The following is a 7737-nucleotide window of genomic DNA, read 5'->3' as shown; positions in this document are numbered from 1 at the left end:
CATACTGGCCCAACACTAACCACTAGGCTAGTGCACTATTTAGCATACGATCCCTGGTCAACAGTAGTGCACTATAGAGGGAATGGTGCCCTTGGGTACCCATAGAGTTCTGGTTAAAAGTAGTGCACTATATTTAGGTTAGGGTGCTATTAAACCAGAACCCTGTCTATAGTTTATGCTGTTTGTATTCCTTCTCCCATCTCTAATAAAGTTGTACTGGTTTTGAAAACCTGTGTCCCGAGCCGCTTGGTCTGTGTTTTCATTCACTACCCATTGGCCCGTTTCCACGGAGACTGAGACCCTGAGGGGTTTTGTGGATACGGGCCTCTGGTTTAGTAAACCTGGTCCAGCGCCTTTTATCCCAGTACTGTAGTCAGCAGTTCCTTCATAACAGTGTATGGGGCGCCCTCTGGTGGAGAAAATACTGTCCTGCACTTCACTGCACCACCCATCAGACAGACATACTGTCCTACGCTTCACAGCACCACCCATCAGACAGGCATACTGTCCTACGCTTCACAACACCACCCATCAGACAGGCATTGTAGCTGCTAGTGTGAACCCAAGGCACCACCCATCAGACAGACATTGTAGCTGCTAGTCTGAACCCAAGGCACCACCCATCAGACAGGCATTGTAGCTGCTAGTCTGAACCCAAGGCACCACCCATCAGACAGGCATTGTAGCTGCTAGTCTGAACCCAAGGCACCACCAATCAGACAGGCATTGTAGCTGCTAGTCTGAACCCAAGGCACCACCCATCAGACAGACATTGTAGCTGCTAGTCTGAACCCAAGGCACCACCCATCAGACAGACATTGTAGCTGCTAGTCTGAACCCAAGGCACCACCCATCAGACAGACATTGTAGCTGCTAGTGTGAACCCAAGGCACCACCCATCAGACAGACATTGTAGCTGCTAGTCTGAACCCAAGGCACCACCCATCAGACAGGCATTGTAGCTGCTAGTGTGAACCCAAGGCACCACATTAACATGCTTTACGTGACAGTAATGGAAGGAAAACAATTCAAATGAAAATAGGTCGCCTGCTAATAAGAAAACTAATATTTTCCGATTGCCAGTGACGATGTGGACCGTAGCCAGTAGGTCTGAAATCACTTACGCATTTAGTTTAGAAAAATGCCAATTCTCCTCTTTTGACAACCTGCTCACGGACTAAAACATTCCCGTCTTAATATAACCTGTCAATTTACAACTTGTAAATGTGTTTTCTTAGGCTACTCTACGTAACATCGCTATTTAGGACTTCCTCGAGCCCAATAGGCTACAATGATTCTATAGTGACAGTCCAACGTGCGTTTAGGTTTTTATAGTTGTTCAGCATTTGTCACCGTTTCCACATCCTACAATTCAGTAGGAAAACACATATACTTGTTATTAACATATATTTATTGGGACCATATGTTTGCAAAACTCGTGTTTTGTTGTTGTTTAGCGCGATCTAACAAACAGTTCAAACTCATGACTATTTCCTGGTTCTGATCAACTGTTTTCCTCCCGCTCAGCCCATAGAGAATGATAGAGGCCTCTAGTAGCCAATAGGCCTGTTTTAGCATAGGCAGCGCCATTGAGGGCTTCCACCATTTTAATGTAGTCTACCGGGTGGGACTTTCAACTTCATTGGCTGATCCCTCCTCGTGACCCTGTTGGAGTCATGTCCAACCGAGTCATCGGGAAGGATCAGCCAATTGTGAATAATAAAATTGACTACTTTAAAATTAGAGAAAGCCTCAATAGCGTTGCCCATGCTGTCACATATGCCTTAATAGCAGAGATACAAAGACGAGTCCTCTATCTATCTCTATGATTCAGCCAAAGAAGGTCGCATGCCACAAGTGCGCACTGTTATTGATTGGTGTGACGCCATTGGGGAAGTCAACTTTTGCCCAATATTCAATTATGTTTATTATTATAATTATTATTGTGTATATTGATATGATATGAATGCTGAAAGGGTCCTAAATCTTACTATAATGTATGCCGATTGTGTAAAATTGAGCAGCGTGACACCTTGTTTAAGCACAATGGTGTTGAGCAGGGTGACTCACATTACAGTCAAGTCAGTCAAGTGTTCACTCACAGTTGAACACCCACCCCTCGAGCTTTGTGTCAGTCTATGCTTCGTTCCCACAGTTATAGGGCTGGCTGGCTGGCTGAATTACGTAACATGAATTCCTATGGTTGCCACTGGCCGTCTGGAATTCCTCATATGGAAATGCATCTCCTCCTCTCCCACATTTAATGTGTGTTAATGCATTGTCTTTAAGTTCGACGATAAACGCATTTCAAAAGTACGTTCAAGTCAGCTGGCGTCGAGAGGGAATCGAATGGTATGACTCTTGTCTGTATCTTTCCATTGGTCGCAGCCAGATCTCTGACGCGTTTATTACGCGTGGCCTGGAACGGCACAACTTTGCGTAACAGTAGTCTATGACGTTATATTACCGTGGACTATTATCAGGTGAAGAAGAGTGTGTATTTCCTATGTAATGGATGTTACCATCGGAACGGATCTGAGCGAGATAGAGAGAAAGATGGGTCGGGAGATTCCAGAGAGTCTGTTTCCTTTTGCCCCAGATGGAAGGATGATGAAAGACAATACACATGGTAGAGACGAGTGGGACTGGCCTGGCCATGTCGAAGACATGCCCTCCACCCAGAGTCTGCAGAGCAACATGCGACTCCTAAGACAAGAAATGGTAAGCATTTTATTTCACCTTTATTGTGTCTTAAGTGTCTATCCAAGTCCTGTAGAGTGTCTATCCAAGTCCTGTAGAGTGTTTATCCAAGTCCTGTAGAGTGTTTATCCAAGTCCTGTAGAGTGTTTATCCAAGTCCTGTAGAGTGTTTATCCAAGTCCTGTAGAGTGTTTATCCAAGTCCTGTAGAGTGTTTATCCAAGTCCTGTAGAGTGTCTATCCAAGGCCTGTAGAGTGTTTATCCAAGTCCTGTAGATTGTTTATCCAAGGCCTGTAGAGTGTCTATCCAAGGCCTGTAGAGTGTTTATCCAAGTCCTGTAGAGTGTTTATCCAAGTCCTGTAGAGTGTTTATCCAAGGCCTGTAGAGTGTCTATCCAAGGCCTGTAGAGTGTTTATCCAAGTCCTGTAGATTGTTTATCCAAGTCCTGTAGATTGTTTATCCAAGTCCTGTAGAGTGTTTATCCAAGTCCTGTAGATTGTTTATCCAAGTCCTGTAGAGTGTTTATCCAAGTCCTGTAGATTGTTTATCCAAGTCCTGTAGAGTGTTTATCCAAGTCCTGTAGATTGTTTATCCAAGTCCTGTAGAGTGTCTATCCAAGTCCTGTAGAGTGTTTATCCAAGTCCTGTAGAGTGTTTATCCAAGTCCTGTAGAGTGTCTATCCAAGTCCTGTAGAGTGTTTATCCAAGTCCTGTAGAGTGTCTATCCAAGGCCTGTAGAGTGTTTATCCAAGGCCTGTAGAGTGTTTATCCAAGTCCTGTAGAGTGTTTATCAAAGTCCTGTAGAGTGTCTATCCAAGGCCTGTAGAGTGTTTATCCAAGGCCTGTAGATTGTTTATCCAAGTCCTGTAGAGTGTCTATCCAAGTCCTGTAGATTGTTTATCCAAGTCCTGTAGAGTGTTTATCCAAGTCCTGTAGATTGTTTATCCAAGTCCTGTAGAGTGTTTATCCAAGTCCTGTAGAGTGTTTATCCAAGTCCTGTAGATTGTTTATCCAAGTCCTGTAGAGTGTTTATCCAAGTCCTGTAGATTGTTTATCCAAGTCCTGTAGAGTGTTTATCCAAGTCCTGTAGAGTGTTTATCCAAGTCCTGTAGATTGTTTATCCAAGTCCTGTAGAGTGTTTATCCAAGTCCTGTAGATTGTTTATCCAAGTCCTGTAGAGTGTTTATCCAAGTCCTGTAGAGTGTTTATCCAAGTCCTGTAGAGTGTTTATCCAAGTCCTGTAGAGTGTTTATCCAAGGCCTGTAGAGTGTTTATCCAAGTCCTGTAGAGTGTTTATCCAAGTCCTGTAGAGTGTCTATCCAAGTCCTGTAGATTGTTTATCCAAGTCCTGTAGATTGTTTATCCAAGTCCTGTAGAGTGTTTATCCAAGTCCTGTAGAGTGTTTATCCAAGTCCTGTAGATTGTTTATCCAAGTCCTGTAGATTGTTTATCCAAGTCCTGTAGATTGTTTATCCAAGTCCTGTAGATTGTTTATCCAAGTCCTGTAGAGTGTTTATCCAAGTCCTGTAGAGTGTTTATCCAAGTCCTGTAGAGTGTTTATCCAAGTCCTGTAGAGTGTTTATCAAAGTCCTGTAGAGTGTTTACAGGCTTTATTGTCATAAGAACAAAAACATGTCATGAGGACAGTTGGTTTTAAAGACGTTAATTACTGTCCTCATAATTGTATTATTTTAAATAGTCAAATGTTAGTAAGAAGTTACATTAATGGGCTATAATACCGTTTAGCCTTTACACGTTTAGAGAGAGAAAATAGGCCATTGGAATGGAATAAGTGGGAGGGGAGGAAAATCAGGTGTTAAAATCTGTTCTCGTTCAAGTTCACACCTGCCCTAACTCATGTTAGTCCTGTCCTCTCCTAACAACACAGTCACACCTGCCCTAACTCATGTTAGTCCTGTCCTCTCCTAACAACACAGTCACACCTGCCCTAACTCATGTTAGTCCTGTCCTCTCCTAACAACACAGTCACACCTGCCCTAACTCATGTTAGTCCTGTTCTCTCCTAACAACACAGTCACACCTGCGGGGCATGGACGTCCGTCTGATGTGCCAGCTCCTGTCGATCAACAACGGCATCGAGGCGACGCGCTGGGACCTGGAGGTGTAGCTGAGGTTGGGGATGGCAGCGGGTGACTAGCCAGGAGAGAGCGTCCTGTCTCTCGACCAGGCTACACCCCGACGAAGCAGCGAATCCAGTCTGCACTAGGGGAGAGATGGGGTTTTGATGTGATGTCTGTGGGGAGTTATCTGGGTAGCTTGGAGGGAAGACCCAGAGGTGATACCGGCCCTCTCTCGCCCGCTGACCGGGTAGTTGGAGAAGGAGGCTTGGAGGGAAAGTTAACCCTGTGTTTGGGTCCTGGAAAACTACTGTGCATATCCAGACTATTATTGCAGACCAGCTCTAACAAACCTGATTCAGCTATACTGGCCTAAAATCAAGGTATGATGATTAGTTAAATCAGGTGTGTTGGGCTGCCTGGAACAAAAGCATGCTCACATTGTAACCTACCTGTACTGTGCCTGTCCAGGAACACTATATCCTGAGGGTTTGAGGACAACGTTAGTGGGAGAGAGTCTAGGAACACTGTATCCTGAGGGTTTGAGAGAACAACGTTAGTGGGAGAGAGTCCAGGAACACTGTATCCTGAGGGTTTGAGGACAACGTTAGTGGGTGAGAGTCTAGGAACACTGTATCCTGAGGGTTTGAGGACAACGTTAGTGGGAGAGAGTCCAGGAACACTGTATCCTGAGGGTTTGAGGACAACGTTAGTGGGTGAGAGTCTAGGAACACTGTATCCTGAGGGTTTGAGGACAACGTTAGTGGGTGAGAGTCTAGGAACACTGTATCCTGAGGGTTTGAGGACAACGTTAGTGGGAGAGAGTCTAGGAACACTGTATCCTGAGGGTTTGAGAGAACAACGTTAGTGGGAGAGAGTCCAGGAACACTGTATCCTGAGGGTTTGAGGACAACGTTAGTGGGTGAGAGTCTAGGAACACTGTATCCTGAGGGTTTGAGGACAACGTTAGTGGGAGAGAGTCCAGGAACACTGTATCCTGAGGGTTTGAGGACAACGTTAGTGGGTGAGAGTCTAGGAACACTGTATCCTGAGGGTTTGAGGACAACGTTAGTGGGTGAGAGTCTAGGAACACTGTATCCTGAGGGTTTGAGGACAACGTTAGTGGGAGAGAGTCCAGGAACACTGTATCCTGAGGGTTTGAGAGGACAACGTTAGTGGGAGAGAGTCTAGGAACACTGTATCCTGAGGGTTTGAGGACAACGTTAGTGGGAGAGAGTCCAGGAACACTGTATCCTGAGGGTTTGAGGACAACGTTAGTGGGAGAGAGTCCAGGAACACTGTATCCTGAGGGTTTGAGAGGACAACGTTAGTGGAAGAGAGTCTAGGAACACTGTATCCTGAGGGTTTGAGGACAACGTTAGTGGGAGAGAGTCTAGGAACACTGTATCCTGAGGGTTTGAGAGGACAACGTTAGTGGGAGAGAGTCTAGGAACACTGTATCCTGAGGGTTTGAGGACAACGTTAGTGGGAGAGAGTCTAGGAACACTGTATCCTGAGGGTTTGAGAGGACAACGTTAGTGGAAGAGAGTCTAGGAACACTGTATCCTGAGGGTTTGAGAGGACAACGTTAGTTGGAGAGAGTCTAGGAACACTGTATCCTGAGGGTTTGAGAGGACAACGTTAGTGGAAGAGAGTCTAGGAACACTGTATCCTGAGGGTTTGAGAGGACAACGTTAGTGGGAGAGAGTCTAGGAACACTGTATCCTGAGGGTTTGAGAGGACAACGTTAGTGGGAGAGAGTCTAGGAACACTGTATCCTGAGGGTTTGAGAGGACAACGTTAGTGGGAGAGAGTCCAGGAACACTGTATCCTGAGGGTTTGAGAGGACAACGTTAGTGGGAGAGAGTCCAGGAACAGTGTATCCTGAGGGTTTGAGGACAACGTTAGTGGGAGAGAGTCTAGGAACACTGTATCCTGAGGGTTTGAGGACAACGTTAGTGGGAGAGAGTCTAGGAACACTGTATCCTGAGGGTTTGAGGACAACGTTAGTGGGAGAGAGTCCAGGAAGGTCTGAGACAGGATGTGTGGGGTAGTGTCTGGAACTCTGATGTTGCACCTATCCTGGGATACTGTATGACCCAGAGGCTCACTCCCCTCAGTCAGCTCGTCTAGGAGTGTGGTCAAGGACATTGGTTTTACTTGAGATGGGGGTATCTGGAGCTGACAATTGATTTATGCCATATAATGAGTTAGTGTTGCTGTACTATGAGGTACCAGGGACGAGATCTTAGGGGGCTAATTCTGTACAATAAGAACCGTCTTCATAGCAAATGCTATCTGACTGGGTGATACTCCTTTCTCATGTATCAAGTCTCACCACCTTGTGACCCGTTCCACACATCTGTTGTTTGTCATGTAGACTAAGGGGGTGTATCTTTACTATAAAAAGGTGTTTGTCGGGGCTCTCAACGAATCATCTAAAGGTGGTTCGTCGACCAGCTTCATTATTGCAATCGTTGTTATTAATACGTTTTGAATAAAGTAAAGATCCTGATTGGTAAATTGACCTTGTCTCTCCTCGTTATTGATTAGAATTTCCACGACAACCACTGTATCAAGAGGGTATCAGAGGAGAACGTTAGAGGGAGACATTCCACAGTCCTCTGTAGGCATGACACACACACACACAGAAACACACACACATTTAGATTCACATAGATTCACTTCATGAATAACATGATCTTGTCTACCGGTAGTACCTCTGTCCCCCCCTAGGCATGGGACCTCATAAATTTAACAGAGGGGGAGAGGAATTTGAACCTGGCTCTATCCAATTCCCCTGGATCAGGTTTCTCCCTCTTTCTTAACGAGAGAGAAGAATGAGATCATGTTAACACATCATCCTTTCCTCCTCTAGTAACCCACATATGGCCTTTAGACGAATCCATCAACTTTTAAAGGAGAGAGTGGGAGAGGGGGAGAACAGAGAAAGAGGGGGAA

The 7737-nt window shown here is 45.3% G+C and overlaps 1 non-coding gene across 1 annotated transcript; it reads left to right on the top strand.

Moving 5' to 3' along the window:
- Positions 1–1925: 1925 nt before the first annotated feature.
- LOC110515514 lies at positions 1926–7303 on the top strand. Its single transcript, XR_005041797.1, has 2 exons — positions 1926–2721; positions 4734–7303. It is a non-coding gene; the product is annotated as an uncharacterized LOC110515514 (transcript).
- The last annotated feature ends 434 nt before the right edge of the window (positions 7304–7737 follow it).

This window comes from Oncorhynchus mykiss, unplaced genomic scaffold (genome assembly GCF_013265735.2).
Source record: "Oncorhynchus mykiss isolate Arlee unplaced genomic scaffold, USDA_OmykA_1.1 un_scaffold_161, whole genome shotgun sequence".
NCBI lineage: Eukaryota > Metazoa > Chordata > Actinopteri > Salmoniformes > Salmonidae > Oncorhynchus > Oncorhynchus mykiss.
The sequence above is the reverse complement of the archived record's forward strand: the minus strand, read 5'-3'. Positions and strand labels throughout refer to the sequence as shown.